This window comes from Leopardus geoffroyi, chromosome B2 (genome assembly GCF_018350155.1).
Source record: "Leopardus geoffroyi isolate Oge1 chromosome B2, O.geoffroyi_Oge1_pat1.0, whole genome shotgun sequence".
In the NCBI taxonomy this organism is placed as follows: domain Eukaryota; kingdom Metazoa; phylum Chordata; class Mammalia; order Carnivora; family Felidae; genus Leopardus; species Leopardus geoffroyi.
The window spans coordinates 47,808,221-47,825,863 of record NC_059332.1 but is presented as its reverse complement, the minus strand read 5'-3'; the positions used below and the strand labels follow the sequence as shown (position 1 = coordinate 47,825,863).

General features: G+C 37.9%; 1 pseudogene; it reads left to right on the top strand.

Annotated features, from left to right (window-relative positions):
* Positions 1-297: 297 nt before the first annotated feature.
* On the top strand, positions 298-573 carry LOC123609734 (annotated as a pseudogene).
* Positions 574-17,643: the final 17,070 nt, after the last annotated feature.

Here is a 17,643-nt window from a genome sequence, read left to right as displayed (position 1 = left end):
CCTGAGTGTGGTTTTGATTTGTATTTCCCTGATAAGGAGCGACGCTGAACATCTTTTCATGTGCCTGTTGGCCATCCGGATGTCTTCTTTAGAGAAGTGTCTATTCATGTTTTCTGCCCATTTCTTCACTGGGTTATTTGTTTTTCGGGTGTGGAGTTTGGTGAGCTCTTTATAGATTTTGGATACTAGCCCTTTGTCTGATATGTCATTTGCGAATATCTTTTCCCATTCCGTTGGTTGCCTTTTAGTTTTGTTGGTTGTTTCCTTTGCTGTGCAGAAGGAGGTTGATGACTTTAGATGTCTTTCTTGATTGCATCCAGAAGTAACTTTGAGTCAATGTATAGATTTGAAAGATGCAAAAAAATTGAAAGGAATATGTAAAACATTTTGTAATGATGATGAGTATGATTACGGATACTGCATTAAATGGAGAAATCAGTGCTGCATATGAACTCTGGAAAACAGAAGTACTATTGAGCATCGAAGTCTGAAACAGAGATTCATCTTACCGACGCAAGAGTGGGTAGAAAGAAAACGTTTGCAACATTTAATAGAAGTATTCCCTTTTAAATCCTCAGTACCCCTGTTTAAATAAATAAAAATAATTTAGTTTGTATTCTATTTATTTCCCACTTTCTTTGAATTTCAGATGGATGAATGTATTAATTAAACAGAGGATCAGACTCTAATTGTGCTTATAATCCCATTATGGACATGTTGCCAACCAGATATTCATGCTACTTATCTGAGTTGCTCTGTTTCCTTTCTAAATATATGTATAGGACTTTATTGCCAGTTTTACTATGAAAATCGTGGTTATCTTCATAGATGCTTTCTTCCACACCAAAAATCTCCGTATGTAGTTTTAAATCTTTCTTAAAAGCAAATGCATGTTTTCTCTCTTTCAAATGTGAACCCTTCCAATCTTGGCTTACTTACTGATTTTTCATATGCATTTAACCAATTCCTATGAGGTGACAATTTGAGATGACACACTTTAGTAGTAGTTCCCTCAGGAAAACAAAAAAAAAAAACAAAAAAAACAAAACCAAACAGTTCCCTCAGTAGGGCAATGAAATACTATTCATGGCACTGAAGAGGGATAAATATTAAGGTTTTTGAGAACAGCTTCCCTCTTATCCATGCAATCATTTAATCAAATGAAATCCCACAAGGAAGCTCAGTAATAACAATTCTTGTTCCAACAATTTAGGACTATGTTTGGCCAGCTTAGTCGGCAGCTCCTAAAGAATATGTCAGATTGAAGGAATCTTTAATTTTGTTGGAGAAGGAACTGGAATGCCACAAGCAATGCAGAGCTGCAGGGCAGTTCAGTGAGTTGATGAATGAACCTGACCAACTGCTCAGAACACCTATCTCCAAGGTCCACCATGAAATCTAGCAGGATTAGTTTTATCTAAAAGGGCGATGTTAGAGAAGTTTAGGTATCAGAAAATTTCACTTTTCAAAAGCAGAGCCCATGACTTTGCAGATGATACACACATGGGATAACTTGGGGAATATCAGGGTGAGCCTAGGAAAGATAAAGACATTGAAAGGAACGACTGTGTGGTAGCAAAAATGAGGGCTCCCCTGGCCACCCTGAAGATCATATTATTTGCCCTAGAGATCCTCACTGAGGAGAGGGTGGCTTTTGTATTTCCAGAAATTGTGCTGCTGTGGGGCATTTAGTGAGAAGGTGGCATTTAGTGTAACAGGAGGTTATTATTGTAACATACACCTTTGTGCTTACAACTGTATAGGCTACTCTACCCTGACATATTTAAGTTATAATGTATACATATATTCATACATAGTGATACATATTATGACTTCATTTAATCAAGACACAATGGATGTCTGGACTGTTATTTCTAGAAAAATACTATTGTTTTTGTGAAAGTACAGTATTCTTTCTGACTACTAGCTCTTTGAAGATAACACTAAGAATTGAACTTTTCCCATACTTAGTAAGCCCTGAGAGGTGAGAACTTTCTGTCCCTTCATTTTAACAACATGTGATATGAAAAGGAATGTTTTTTATCTTATTTTTTTTTTATTTTAGAGAGAGAGAGAGCACATGAGTGGGGGAGAGTGGCAGAGGAAGAGAGAGAGAATCTTAAGCAGGCTCCACTCAGCGTGAAGCCTGACATGGCACTCGATCTCATGACCCTGGGATCATGACTTTGTGTGGCAATCAAGAGTGGGATGCTCAACTGACTGAGCCTCCTAAGCAACCTAAGAGGGAAAGTATTTTAATTCTTTTCTACTAAGAAATTTCCTATGATGCAATGTTTTTTTTTCTCTTTTTTTTTAAATAACATTGTTCCATAAGGTCAGAATTCCATGAGGTAATGTAGAAATGTTTATCTGAATATTTATACTGCTGAATTGTAGAAATAATTACTTTGTATCTTGAATTATAATACTCTAGACATCAAAGGATCATTAGATTAATACCATAACTATCACTCAGCAACATTTATTTATATTCTACTCTTGCTGGACACTACCTAGTTGGAGAAAATTTTAGATATAATTTTTAGCACCATATACTTCTCCATGGTGATAGCTTACAGATAGAAAAAATTCAATTTACCTGTTCTTTTTCTTTATTATTGCTTTATTATCGGTAGACTAATTTGTACTAATTGGACATTTTCTTCAGCATACTTCAGAAATATCATGTCCACTAGTGACCTGAGTATTATTTGTACTACCCTGCTAAATGTAAGTGAAACTGATTTTGGGAGTACTGTATGTGATACTTTGTAGGAGAGCTACTTCTTAGTAACATTTTTTAATCTAAGAGATATGCCTCCAAATTGGTTGTGTTACCAGACATGCCTCTCCTGAACTGTTTAAGTACTGTACATAAATAAAAGTGTTTAAGTAATTTTTTACTTGAATGTTTTATTGTGATTCATGATTTATACTTCTTAATATGTGCCCTAATATACCACCACTTCCTTGAAAATTCTCTGGTATATGTTCAATAAATAGCTGTTAAATGAGTATTTCCGGAGATGCATTGATTTTTCTGTCAAATGATCCTGAATTCTGTCTTTTTTTTTTTTTTTTTACCAGTAACAATATGTAACTGATTCAGGTTCCTTAGGTAAGTTTTCTCATCACGTTGAATCTCATTTTTCCTAACCTGTAGTGGGGAGGGTTTCCTCTCTAAGCATCCTCTTATGTTCACCTATTTATGACTCTGATTTGTTTTTAATGTTATCCTTAATTGTGTCCATAGTTTTGTCTTTTTCAGATTTGTGATTCCATTTAAAAAATCACTTCTAAGGAAATAACTACACTTCTTTTCTAAATTATGTAGTTCAGGATAGAAAACCTAGAAATGGACACACAACTATATGGCTAACTACTCTCTGACCAAGCAGGAAAGAATATCCGTTGGATATTCAACAAATAGTGATGGGAAAGCTGGACACTGACATGCAGAAGAATGAAACTGGACCACTTTCTTACATTTTTATACACAAAAATATATTCAAAATGGATGAAATACCTAAAAGTGAGACAGGAAACTATCAAAATCCTAGAGGAACAGTGGCAGTAACCTCTTGACCTCGGTCATAGTGACTTCTTACTAGAAACTTTATCAGAGGCAAGGGAAACAAAAGCAAACATGAATTATTGAGACCTCATCAAGATGAAAGCTTCTGCACAGCAAAGGAAACAACCAATAAAACTAAAAGGCAACTGACAGAATGGGAGAAAAAATTTGCAAATGACATGTCTGATAAAGGGTTAGGTTCCAAAATCTATAAAGAACTTATGAAACTCAACACTGCACCCCCCCCCAAAAAAAAACACAAATAATCTAGTTAAGAAATGGGCAGAAGACATGAATAAACATTTTTCCAAAGAAGGCATCCAGATGTCTCACAGACACATGTAAAGATGCTCAACATCACTCATCCTCAGGGAAATGCAAATCAAAACCATGATGAGATATCACGTCACACTTGTCAGAATGGCTAAAATTAACAACAGAGGAAACAACAGGTATTGGTGAGGATGCAGACAAAGAGGAGCCCTCTTGTACTTTTGGTGGAAATGCAAACTGGTGCAGCTACTCTGGAAAACAGTATGGAGATTCCTCAAAAAGTTAAAACCAGAACTACCCTATGATCCAGCAACTACACTAGTAGGTGTTGATCCAAAGGATACAAAAATACTGATTTGAAGTGACACATGCACCCTGATATTTATAGTAGTGTTAACAATAGTCAAATTATGGGAAGATCCCAAATGTCTATTGACTGGTGAATGGATAAACTGTGGTACATATACACAATGGAATATTACCTAGCCATCAAAAAGAATGAAATCTTGACATTTGCAACAACATGAATGGAGCTAAAGTGTATTATGCTGAGTGCAATAAGCCAGTCAGAGAAAGACAAATACCATATGTGGAATTTAAGAAATGAAACAGATAAACAGAGGGCAAAAAGAGAGAGAGAGAGAGAGAGAGAGAGAGAGAGAGAGAGAGAGGCAAACCATCAAACGGACTCTTAACTATAGGGAAAAAAACTGAGGGTTGCTGGAGGGAGGTGGGTGGGGGATGGGTTAATTGGGTGATGGGCATTAAGGAGGGCACTTGTGATAAACACTGGGTGTTATATGTAAGTGATGAATCACCAAATTCTACACCAGAAACTAATGTGACACTATGTGTTAACTAACTAGAATTTAAGTAAAAACTTGAAACTGAAATGAATAAATAAATATAAATTGTATAGTTCAGGGATTTGGGAGTCTAATCTAAATCTAAGCTAATGTAAAAAGAGTAGCTATGTAACGAAAAGGAGGGATTCAGTGCTCTAAAGGATGCAGCACCAACAACTGTGTGTCATGTATACATACACATATATATACACACACATATAAGAATGGTATAGGGTGATAAATAACATATGCTTTGATCCTCTACCCTCACACACACGTACACAGATGTAAATACACAAGCCTGCCTAGATTCAGGTCACATTTTGGCAACTATGAATTTTTTTTAATGTTGTAAAAGAAAACCAATATCCCTCTCTTCCTGATAGCAATTCAGTGGGCATGACTCTCAAAAACTCTACATTTTCATTTCCTCTAGCTGCTGATTTTTCCAAATAATGGCCTAGAGAGACTGCACGGTGATCAAAAGTCCTTCACTGCCACAGAAGGCAAAGCATTTTAGTAACTCTCTACCTTTGGCTGCCAGGCTGGGGCTGGTGTCATGCAGGGTGCTTTCACAGAGATCTTCAAAACCAACCATTATACCTTGCACAGTTTCACCATGGTTCTCTTTGAACTTCTGCTTTACCGCAAAGTATTTCTTCACTGACGTAATGTATATCAGCCTTGGGATACTCACTGGCAATTTGAGCCTAAATTATTTATTAGGAGAGGCCAATGTTGTAACATATAATAAGAAATTATATTCTTGGGCATATTAATCATTTTTCTTGGCCTGACAAGTTCCCATTTACATGGGAAGCCAAGCTGTAAGGAATGTTCCTTTGATAAGAAAAGTCCAAAGTTAGACTCCTTTTCTTATCTTTTTCTGGAATGTTTCATGTAAAGGTCCTGGCTTTTTTTTTTTTTTTTAACGTTTATTTATTTTTAAGACAGAGAAAGACAGAGCATGAACGGGGGAGGGGCAGAGAGAGAGGGAGACACAGAATCGGAAACAGGCTCCAGGCTCTGAGCCATCAGCCCAGAGCCCGACGCGGGGCTCGAACTCCCGGACCGCGAGATCGTGACCTGGCTGAAGTCGGACGCTTAACCGACTGTGCCACCCAAGCGCCCCAAGGTCCTGGCTTTTAAATAGATCGCCTTTCCACATTCATGCTTGAGACTTCACATCACTGGGCAAAACAATACTTTGAATATTAAAAAAGAAAAAAAAAACCCTCAGAGATTTCTGGTTCTGGTAATAGGGCAGAGAGGGAATTAGGAACCCTTACTGAATAGCCAGAAGTTTTAGACAAAGTGCAATTTTAAAATTGTTACTACTTGTGTTCATCAGAATGAGCTAACTCGATATACCAGACAAAAGAGGAAACCAAAAGCTAGAGTGACAAAGGCCAGAGGTGAGGCAGCCCAATGTAGGGTGGAGGCAGGGAAAGTCCAAGGAACCCAGCAAAGGCCTTGCTCTTCTACAACTAGGTTGTGAGAGACATGGTCACAGTTCTATGCAAGGCAGAGAATTGGAAAAAAAAAAAAACACTGTTTATGATAGTGACATGAAATGTTATAGTTGTCACACTGAGGATGTGTAGGAAATGAAGAATGTATAGATACCCCATTTGGGGAACTTGAAAAATGAGTCATTAAGCTGGTCAGGAGAAGAAGAGCCTAGACTTTAGCCGGAGCAGCAGTGGTAGCAATAGAAGCAGTGGGGAGAGGTGATCCCCTGATCTGAGAAGATGACAGGTACAAAATCACTGAAATAGCAATGACTCTCAGGGCCATGAACACACAACAGAGTAGTAAGTCAACTCACAACGTGGTGAAGATTGACGAGCCACTTCAAAGGAGAACATAATTGGACCTCAAACAGAATGCAAAAGCCACAGAAGGACCCTGTGGAGGACAGAGGAGACCTGTGGGCTGATGTCCCAAAGTAGAATGTCTATGACTCAGAGACAGGTTATCCAACAAATATCACCCACGTCGTTCCAATTTCCACAGGTAACTATGCTAGCTGGGAAGATAGTTTAAAAAACAAGGGTAATTAAGTTTTTTCAATGAAAATCGGAGATTCAGAGATCAAACACTTAAAACCACTACCCAGCAGACTGCCAGGGAATCAATAACAAACTTAACATCCTTGAAAACCACTAAGCTTTGGATGACACAATGAAGGTTCTCTTTAGTTTTTCTGAAGTATGTTGGGGGAGTTTTCCAGCTGTCGTCCTCCTTGGTAAGCCACAGATTTGATAATCTTCTAAGATTCAGTAAACCGAACTGTGAGCCACATGGATGAACTATAAATATGGATATGTCTCTTTTCCCAAACTCTAGAGAGCTTCATATATTATATATATATAATCTCATTGTTTCTTGCTTTAAGAAACCACACCTACCATGGGAATTTATTTCTAACATTTTCTTCTTTTTGGCACACATTTCTGCATATAAAAATAACAACCAAAAAAAGGGCGTTCTTGAAGTTCTATCCAGGTGACTATATATGAACCAAGTAATAGGGCTGATAAAGAATCCAGGATTAATTCAGAAGGACAGGGCTAAATTTGTGACTGAGAACTTTAGGATTGAAAGAGTTGGGAGCTAGCTCTAAGATTATTGTCAAACAGTAATCCTTTAACTTTTAATATCTTTAACCTTCACCTGATATAGAAACTTAAATTTAAATTACTATTTTATTTTCACTAGTAATATCTCTTCTCCACTACCAACTCTTGTTAAAGTTTTTCCTTTGCATATTATAAGAAAAAAATCTGAAGAAATCTGTACCCTTCTCCAATTGATTTTTTTTCCCCGCTCTGAACTGCTACTCACCTCACTGACTGGAGGGGAGAGAGTAACTGGAGAATTTCATTTTCCTAAAAACTGTGTAACCAAAGCCCATGTTATATTTCTGCACCTGTTTCAACTTCCACTACAATAAAACATACATTGATGATGGATGAAACAACAATTGTCATTGCACCAGTGTACCTCTGCTCTCCCATTATCACTGCACCCTGCGGAGCTCTCTTCACAGGACACCTGTGTGAGAGAGGACCTGAAGCACAACCCTGCTGAATGAGGGCCTGCTTAGACATGTGCACAAGGGCCTCCTTACTCAGGGTGCTCCACAGACCAAGGGCATTTATAGCATGAGAGAGCTTGTAAGTAATGGAACATCTCTGCCCTGTCCCATATCTGCTGACATAGAACCTGCTTTCCCATGAGAACCCAGGGTATTCACATGCACATTTGAGTTCAAGAGACACAATCCTAACAGCATGCTAGAATTGCACCCACCTACCAGTCAAACTCTATGTTATTCCGCCCCTCTCTCTTCCTCCTTTTTCTTCTCCCTCCCTTGCCCCTGAAGCATTTATTCTCATCTCTCAACTAACCTGCAATTTCTCCATGGTGGAATCTTTGTTTTTTTGGTTTGTTTTTTTTTCCAGCGTTTTAGATGGCAACATTGTTGGAGGATATCCATGTCCCCTCAAGTGCACAGGTATCATGAGATAAAAGGAACACTTTCTGCTCTAAACTCCCACATGGCTCTGTATAACATGTTGTCAGATTGTTCCTTAAGGAAGCACAAGGAGTTCAACCCAAGGCAACCAGAAGCGAGGAGGAGAGGACAGACACTTACCAATGATCAGTGATCTGGCAAGAGGTTAAAATGCCAGGCACAGGCTCTCCTTATCTGTGGTCAGATCTTAGAGGTAGGAGTTTTGGCAGGTTCCCAGAGAGGATAACTGAGTAAAACCGTGGGAGGAGTAAAGTGCAGGGAGAACAATGGAGAGGCAGCTGATGAGACACTTCATCTGAGCCACCATCTTTTCCCTCACAGACCACTGAAGTAGTCTCCAAACTTACCTCCCTCCCTATCCTCGCTCCTGCTCCCTTCCAAACAGTTCTATGAGCCAAAGTGAACTCATAAACTCTTAAATGGCTTCCATCAAACACATAATAAAATCCACCACTTCACTGTGGCCTAAAAAAGCCGGATGAGACCGATCGCCTCCCACTCCCTGACCGCCCCTGCTACTGGTCATGCCATCCCTCACCAAGCACTAGGTCATCGGCCTGCATTTTTTCCTCACCCACCTTATGCTGTCAGGAATATCTAACTTCGTGTCTCTGCAAGGGACCCCCCTTTGTAGGCCACCCTCTTTTCAGGGCAGTAGAATTCATCGTTGACCATTTATTACAGTGTCTCTCTTGATAGTCTCTCTCTCTTAACACTCTTAAATTTTTTTTTTTTAATTTATTTAAATTTTTTTTCAACGTTTATTCATTTTTGGGACAGAGAGAGACAGAGCATGAATGGGGGAGGGGCAGAGAGAGAGGGAGACACAGAATCGGAAACAGGCTCCAGGCTCTGAGCCATCAGCCCAGAGCCTGACGCGGGGCTCGAACTCACGGACCGCGAGATCGTGACCTGGCTGAAGTCGGACGCTTAACAGACTGCGCCACCCAGGCGCCCCGACACTCTTAAATTTGAGAAGAGCAATTCAATCTGAAAATTAAGTCCCAGGTATGGCTGTGACCAGGCTTATCTTGCCTAGTGATTTCTTTGGGTCTTGAGTTGTACCAATGAATAGTAAAAACTCAGTAACTTTTTTTTTTAATATACCTTATTGTCAAATTGGCTAACATACAGGGTTTAAAGTGTGTTCTTGGTTTTTGGAGTAGATTCATCACTTACATACAATACCCATCCCAACAGTTGCCCTCCTCAGTGCCCAATGTTCATCCCAACAAGTGCCCTTCTCAATGCCCATCACCCATTTTCCCCTCTCCCTTGCCCTTTCTCCCATCAACCCTCAGTTTATTCTCTGTATTTAAGAGTCTCTTACAGTTTGCCTCCCTCCCTCTCTGTTTGTAACTATTTTTCCCCTTTCCTTTCCCCACAGTCTTCTGTTAAGTTTCTCCAGATCCACATATGAGTGAAAACATATGATATCTGTCCTTCTCTGACTAACTTATTTCACTCAGCATAATACCTTCCAGTTCCATCCACATTGCTGCAAATGGCATGATTTCATTCTTTCTCATTGCCAAGTAGTATTCCATTGTACATATAAACCACATCTTTATCCATTCATCAGTTGATAGTCATTTAGGCTCTTTCCATAATTTGGCTATTGTTGAAAGTATTGCTATAAACATTGGGGTACACGTGCCCCTATGCGTCAGCATTCTTGTATCCCTTGGATAAATTCCTAGTAGTGCTATTGCTGGGTCATAGGGTAGTTCTATTTTTAATTTTTTGAGGGGCCTTCACACTATTTTCCAGAGTGGCTGCACCAGTTTGCAGTCCCACCAACAGTGCGAGAGGGTTCCCATTTCCTCACATCCTTGCCAGCATTTGTAGTTTCCTGAGTTGTTAATTTTAGCCACTCTGACCAGTGTGAAGTGGTTTTGATTTGTATTTCCCTGATTATGAGAACTTTGTAACTTTTAAAGTTATTAATAAGTACCTTCTTTGTCAGGTTTGTGCATTATGTCATTTAACATGCAGTAGAAGTCAATAAGTTTGACTTATACTTGATATTAAAACACCATCTTATAGATAAGGAAACTGGATCTCAAAAAAGATCACTTAATAAAAGCATGCTTGAGGTTCAACTCCAGGTTTTGCTAATGGCAGAGAATAGGATCGTTCTACTCTGAAGATCAGTCAGTCTAGTCGAGGGGTCCTGATGGAGGTGATTTGTCAGGGGTATGGATGACCAGAAGTAGAGAACTGTATACCAGAGAAATACTTTATAAATCTTGTTTCTTCATTTCTGAGAGTCTGTGGACCACTTTCCAAGGGATGTGAGCATATGGATGACAGCTTTCTATATTCTTCAGTTTGGTTTCAGCTCCTAAAATGCATTCTTACTTGTGACCTCATATTAGTTTGCTGGAGCACAGTAAAACATAGAGGGTCAGAGAGCAAAGGGAAGAGGCATTAATTTAGGTCAGATCAAGTACTCATATTTGTCATTTATCCTCACATCACCTATACAGGTGACTATTTTTATTCCAATACCCCTAATAAAGTTAGACTCAGAATGGAAACACCCCTTTGCACAAGGGCCGCATGGCCAGAAAGTAGTAAAATGTCATCCACACTGAAGTCTGTCCATAGTATGACGCAGCCTCAATAGAGGGTTTGGACATGCCCACTGAAGGGTCTTCATGTTTTCCTGGGCTTGGTGGGGAGAGAACCATGCTTCATTCTGCATTCCAGAAAGGACGTAAGTAGAGCAAAGGCCATGATGAGACTGATTGTACAAAGGGAAGAGATGATATAGATGAGTTTACTGTGACAAGAGTTGAGTGTGACTAAATCAGGGGTTTGATGGGGCACCTAGGTGGCTCAGTCGGTTAAGCGTCCAACTCTTAGTTTTGGCTCAGGTCAGGATTTCACGTTTTCAAGCCCCACATTAGGCTCTGCACTGGCAGCACAGAACTGCTTGATATTTTCTCTCTCCCTTGTTCTCTGCCCTTCCCCCAGTTGCACTAAACTTAAAAAAAAAATTTAAGAAATAATAAATCGGTAGCATCAGACCTGCCTAAGCATAGGAAAGGTTTGAGGGGATTCATTTAAAACTGCAAATTTCTGAACCACACCCCTGAATAACAGAATGAGACTATTCAGGGGTGGTGCCTAAGAATGTGTGGTTTTTGTTTTGTTTTGTTTTGTTTTGTTTAAAATAAGGAGGCCTCGGGGCGCCTGGGTGGCTCTGTCGGTTAAGTGTCCGACTTCAGCTCAGGTCATGATCTCACGGTCCGTGAGTTCGAGCCCCGCGACCGGCTTTGTGCGGACAGCTCAGAGACTGGAGCCTGCTTTGGATTCTGTGTCTCCCTCTCTCTCTGACCCTCCCCTGTTCATGCTATGTCTCTCTCTGTCTCAAAAATAAATAAACCTTAAAAATTTAAAAGAAAATAAATAAGGAGGCCTTTCTAAATATATATAATTTATTTATTTAATGTTTTATTATTTAATTTTGACAGAGACAGAGAGATGGGTAAGGGACAGAAAGAGAGGGGGACAGAGGATTGGAAGCAGGCTCTGTGCTGACAGCAGCGAGACTGATGTGGGTCTCACGAACTATGAGATCATGACTTGAGCCAAAGTTGGATGCTTAACCAACTGAGCCACTCAGGTGCCCCTTTTCTTTCTTTTCTTTTATTATTCCAATGATTCTAAAAATTATGATGTTCAGAGAACCACTGATTCAGCTAATTCTTCTGCTTTTCCTGGTCATGAATTCACCATTTGTTTTTAGTCAGTCAGTCAATTACCATTTACTAAAGGTTAATAGCTTTAGTTCCATGCTATAAACGGAGACATAAAGAAATTAAAGAAACTCAGTATTGCCTTTTCAGAGATTTGTTCATTCTCAAATTCATTGATTCTAGTGTAGCAGGTAAGAAGACTTTGGGTTCAAGAATCAGACTGCTTTAAAGTCTAATGTCACCAATGGTTAGTTACTAGCACTGTAAAGTCCCTGTTACAGGGACTTTAACAGGATACTAAATGAATGCCTCTAAGCCTCGTTTGCCTCATTGTGCAATGATGATAACACAACTACTTCATAAGGTTGTTGTTGTGTTTAACTGAGATAATAAATGTAAAATGTTCAGGTATTATATTTAGCAAGTGTTCAACACATATTCACTATTACTTATTGGGCATCTATTGAGAAAGAAACCTTTTGTTACATGTAAATCATAAAATAGGAAGTGGAATTGTAAAGGATACGCTTTGTGTATGGTCTACCAATTTTTCCAGAAACTCTCCCTTGGCTCTCCTTTATACAAGCTGTATGTGGAAGGGTAAATCACAATTAATTTTTAAAGCTTAGGAAGACAGAACATTAGTTTATTTTCCCCTCATCATCTTCCATACCCACAAAAAGGGAAAGAAATGGATAAAAACTCTGTGAATTGGTCTCTCATCTCTTAGGATTAGAAACTGAACTGTGAGGGTGCCTGGATGGCTCAGTCAGCTAAACATCCGACTTCGGCTCAGGTCATGATCTCACAGTTGGTGGGTTCGAGCCCCGCATCAGACTCTGGGCTGACAGCTCAGAGCCTGGAGCCTTCTTCGGATTCTGTGTGTGTGTCTCTCTCTCTGCCCCTCCCCTGCTCATACACTCTCTCTGTCTCTCAAAAATAAACATTAAAAACAATTTTTTAAAAGAAACTGAACTGTGTATTCTGACATTCACTTTCTCAGAAGTGCCATTTTCTAATTTTTTTTAGTTAGATAAATGATAGACATTGCAATTGCTACTATAATTGTATCTCAGTCTCCATTCAGCAAGTACGTATTAAATGACTCTTCTATCCTAAACTTCACTGTATAGCTGTCAAAATCCCTACCCTCATGAAATTTACATTCCAGTGGGAAGTAGCAGTTAATAATAAGAGCAGTAATAGTAATAATACTCATACCATACTATAGGAGTAAATAATAAAAAAAAAAGCCATTAATGAACCAAGCTAATTTCAAATAAAGGCAAATGAGGAACACCAAAAAAAGTTGGAATGAAGTAAAGGTCGCTATTATTAGATTAGACACCAAAAAAGCTTTCAAAATCTCTGATAAGATGACATGAGCAGCAGAGACAAGAATAAGACAAATCAACTGTGATTCTGGGTAAAAGGGTGAAGGACTTGAAAGATGTGATGGAAATGCTTGATAATGAGTCCTGAATATCACATATCAATACATAAAATACACAAGCAAACACACACACACACACACACACACACACACACACACCAAAAATCCTTCTGAAGAAAGAATATTACAGTTGAGTGAGTTTAAAGTAACATGTATTCAGTGAGGAGATAAGTCTTCATCTGAGTAAAATTAGAATTGACACAGAGAAGTGGATCATATGCAAAACATGTGAAATGAATATTAATGACTCTTGAATTTATAACCCATAACTTAAAATTCACTCAGATGTAAGAAGATGAGGCAAATAATAACATGTATCACAGTAGATAATCAATACTCTATTTTCAAAATTAAAATGTAAAACTTTGATCACTACACTAATTTCCTTGTAGCAGGATTCTCGCACAGAGAGTCATGACACTGAGGCTTTTCTTTCCAGGAAGCAACTTTATTCCTGCTGGCACTGCTCAGTTGGATTTGTACCCAAAGAACAGAGCTGAATGCCACATGGTGTAGTTTTTTATATGTATTTTCTACTTCTTTGTCTCTCACATATGGTAACACACACAAACATGTAGTCTGATTAAGTGGTCTCATGTTATAAGTTCATGGAGGATGTTGTCATGTATGTGCATAGCCAGGTTATCTTGAGGTTTTTTTTTCTTTTTTTCTTTCTTTTTTTTTTCCCCTGGGGTGGAACATCCTTAGTGTGAGATAGCTCACTGATATATAATACCAGAAAGTAATAAGCACATTCTGACAGTTACAGAATGCCATTGGTCTATAACCATTAAATTCAGTGATGGTCTGATAAACACATATTAAGAGGAGGCATCACTAACAACAAGAAATATATTTTCATTAAGCAAGTATTGCTTAAACATCTTAAGCATTGTTTAAGCAATGGTTACTGGATACAGTTTCAGGTTAATATTTCTAAATCATATATGTGGTCATTTTTTTGAAAGATGATTCTTGAGTAATGGGGTAGTACAAAAAATGTTTGGTGAACTATAAATTTGTTCTCCAGATCAAGACAGAGCATACAAGCCAACAGATACTGGATAACATTATCTCATGAGACCATATATTCTAATAGTTATCTTTAAGGTTGACTTAAAATTTAAAGTTTAAGACTCTTAACAAGAGAGAACAAACTGATGGTTACCAGAGTGGGGGGAAATGGCTATACAGGCAATGGGGTTTAAGGAGTGCACTGGTTGTGATGAACACCAGGTGATATATGCAAGTAATGAATCACTACATTGTACACCTGAAACTATTATTACACTGTATGTTAACTAACTGGAATTTGAATAAAAACATAAAAATGAATCAATAAATAAAATTTATACCGTTGCCTTTCACAGCCATTTATGGCTTACTATAGAACAACAGCTGCAAGTTGCACCAGAGTTCTGCATGAGAACTTGTTTTTGACTCATCCTCGGTGAGAATTCATAATAGGCCATGGTCTCCTCTACTCCTTAAAATGTCAAGGGAGACTCGGATTTGGTTGGAAAGATAGTTGCTGGGATGAAAGGAAAGATCAGTTTCTGCTATTCTCCAACGTTTCTCTAGATTCTCCTAAAAATAATCTCCCATGAGTGTTTTCTCTACAAAGTTCCTGCATAATAATAATGGTTTAGAGTGTGGGCTCTAAAAGTAGACCATTTTCAATTTCATTCTGACAACTTTACTAGTTAGTGGTTGACTTTGGATAAGTTCCTTAAGTCTCTATGTGCCAGTTTCCTTGTATCTGAAAATGGGGCTAAAGATTATTCCTACTTTCTAGGGCTTTCATGAGATTTAAACACACTCTACTTATAAATTACACAGAAAAGTGCCTTGCACATAATAAGCATTTAATAGATGTTTTCAAAGTGCAGCAGGATCAGACAGGACAGAGAGGCTAAGTTTCTGGGACTCATGGCTTCTCAATGTATGAACCATCAGTAATTAATACAGGTGGCATAAGAGCTTTTTATAGTGGAAAGATGTAGAAAATGTAGCAGAAGATCCAGCCACTGACATCTAAGCAATCTTTTGGTTTTCAGTAATTTAATTCTCCTTGTCCTCATCTGTAAAGAGGTTTTATGATTCTTACCAATTTGAAAATTTCCAAAAGTGCCAATCAATCTGCCCACTGGTGTATAAAATTAAGCTTTGAAGCCATGAGTGAAATGAAATATAGAATTTTGGGGGTTGGTGGCAAAATAATTCATGGTGTCTGGTAGTGAAGAACCAAGAATGGAAATGGCATCATAATTTTACAATGAAAGAGACCTTAGTGCTGTTGTAGGCTCTTATTTCCTGGAACGTGAAAGCTAAGCCTCAGTGCCAGAGCAACAAATCAAGGCTTTATGCAGAGTGGTAGAAAGTGCCAAGTTTTTATTGCAAACTCCTGTAGGAAAATAGCATTTCAATTTTATTTTCTCTTGACCTGCTCTCTTCTTAACATCATACACTTTTCTAGCATTCTCAACACATAGGCCTTGTCCTGGAAATGCTCCCTTGGTGAGCGCATATCAACATCAAATCCCTAAAGCCTAGCCACATGCTTTTCACCAAGAACCTACAACTTCAAGGGTCCTGATCTGTGGCTTTGAAACATATAGTTATTAGCTTTAATCATCTAACCTCGTAAAAAAAAAAAGTAAAGACATTTTCTCATCTAAGAATCCAAAATTCTTACTTAAGAGAAAGTATGTTGGAGTTACTCATCTTACCATTTGGTTCATGTACCTCAGGTCAATTCTCTCCCCCTTAAAAAAATAAAATAAAATAAAAATAATAAAATAAAAAAATCATAACCCGTCTGTTATCTTCTCTTTTTCTTAATCACTACTTGCAATCCCATTTTTGTCTTTTTCTCCATACTTTGTTTCTGTCTTTCTCCCTAAAAACAAATTTTTTTTATTAGTAGAAATCTAGAATCTGGATCTGTCTCAAATAAAGACCTACAACATTTATTTTAAGCAATAAATCAATATGTTCTCTCCTATGCATCTAGTTTGGTTCTACTTCTGTTACTTCCTTGCTAGAATTGAGACAAGAATCATTCAGATTCTTGTCTTTGTTTTGTGTGATTCACATGTCATTAGGTACAATGGCACATTTCAACAAAGAGAGAAAAGAAGACTATCCAATCTATAAGAGTTTGGCTGATGTCCAGCCTGATAGGAGTGGCTTACTTTAGACGGATGGAATGGACACAGCTATAATGTATGAGCTAGGTCATCTTCTTATTCATGCCATCACTATGCTAATGTGTTTTCATATTTCATTATTTTTTTATTCTATTTTTCACATCTGTTAGTTAGTTCTGCTTATATACAATAGGTCCTAGTAAATCTCCAGCAGTTTAAAGTGTCCTTTTTTGAGAAGGAAATCTTGCCATTTGCAACTACATGGATGGAACTGGAGGGTTTTAGGCTAAGTGAAATTAGTCAGAGAAAGACAAATATCATATGACTTCACTCATATGATTACTTTAATATGCAAAACAGATGAACATAAGGGAAGGGAAGCAAAAATAATACAAAAACGGAGGGGGGACAAAATATGAGACTCTTAAATATGTACAACAAACAGTGTTGCTGGAGGAGTTATGGGAGGGGGGATGGGCTATGGGTAAGGGGCATTAAGGAATCTACTCCTGAAATCATTGTTACACTATTGTTGTACTAACTTGGATGTAAATTAAAAAAATAAATGAATTATTAAAAAATAGAAAAACACTCACTAATTGAAGAAAAATAAATAAATAAATAAATAAATAAGGTGTCTTTTTTGGTGTATTTAGTAAGAAGATATTAAGAAAATACATTTTCCATAATGTGTCCGTAAATATATAAGCACCTTTTGATAAGAAATGAAGCAGAGAATTAACAAACTAGATTATTTTTAAAACCCAGATTATAGACTATCCTTATAATTTGTTTTTCCCCAATGACAGAGAGAGTTAGAACATAAATCATTAAATTGTAAGGATATATCTTTTTGGATTTTCACATCCAGCCAAAGTATTTATATGTATATGTAAATTATCTTATAAAGCGCATATTTAATTCTTACCTTAAACCTCTACATATAACTGGTTTTACCAATCCAGGCTTCAAAGAGAGAACCTTGAGGTTCAGTTAGTGAATATTGGTCTCAAATCTATAGCTAGTAAACAGAAGAGCCAGGAGCCAGGATTATTTCTGTCTCTAAATCCAGGGCTCTCTGAACTTTTAGCACACTGCTTTCCC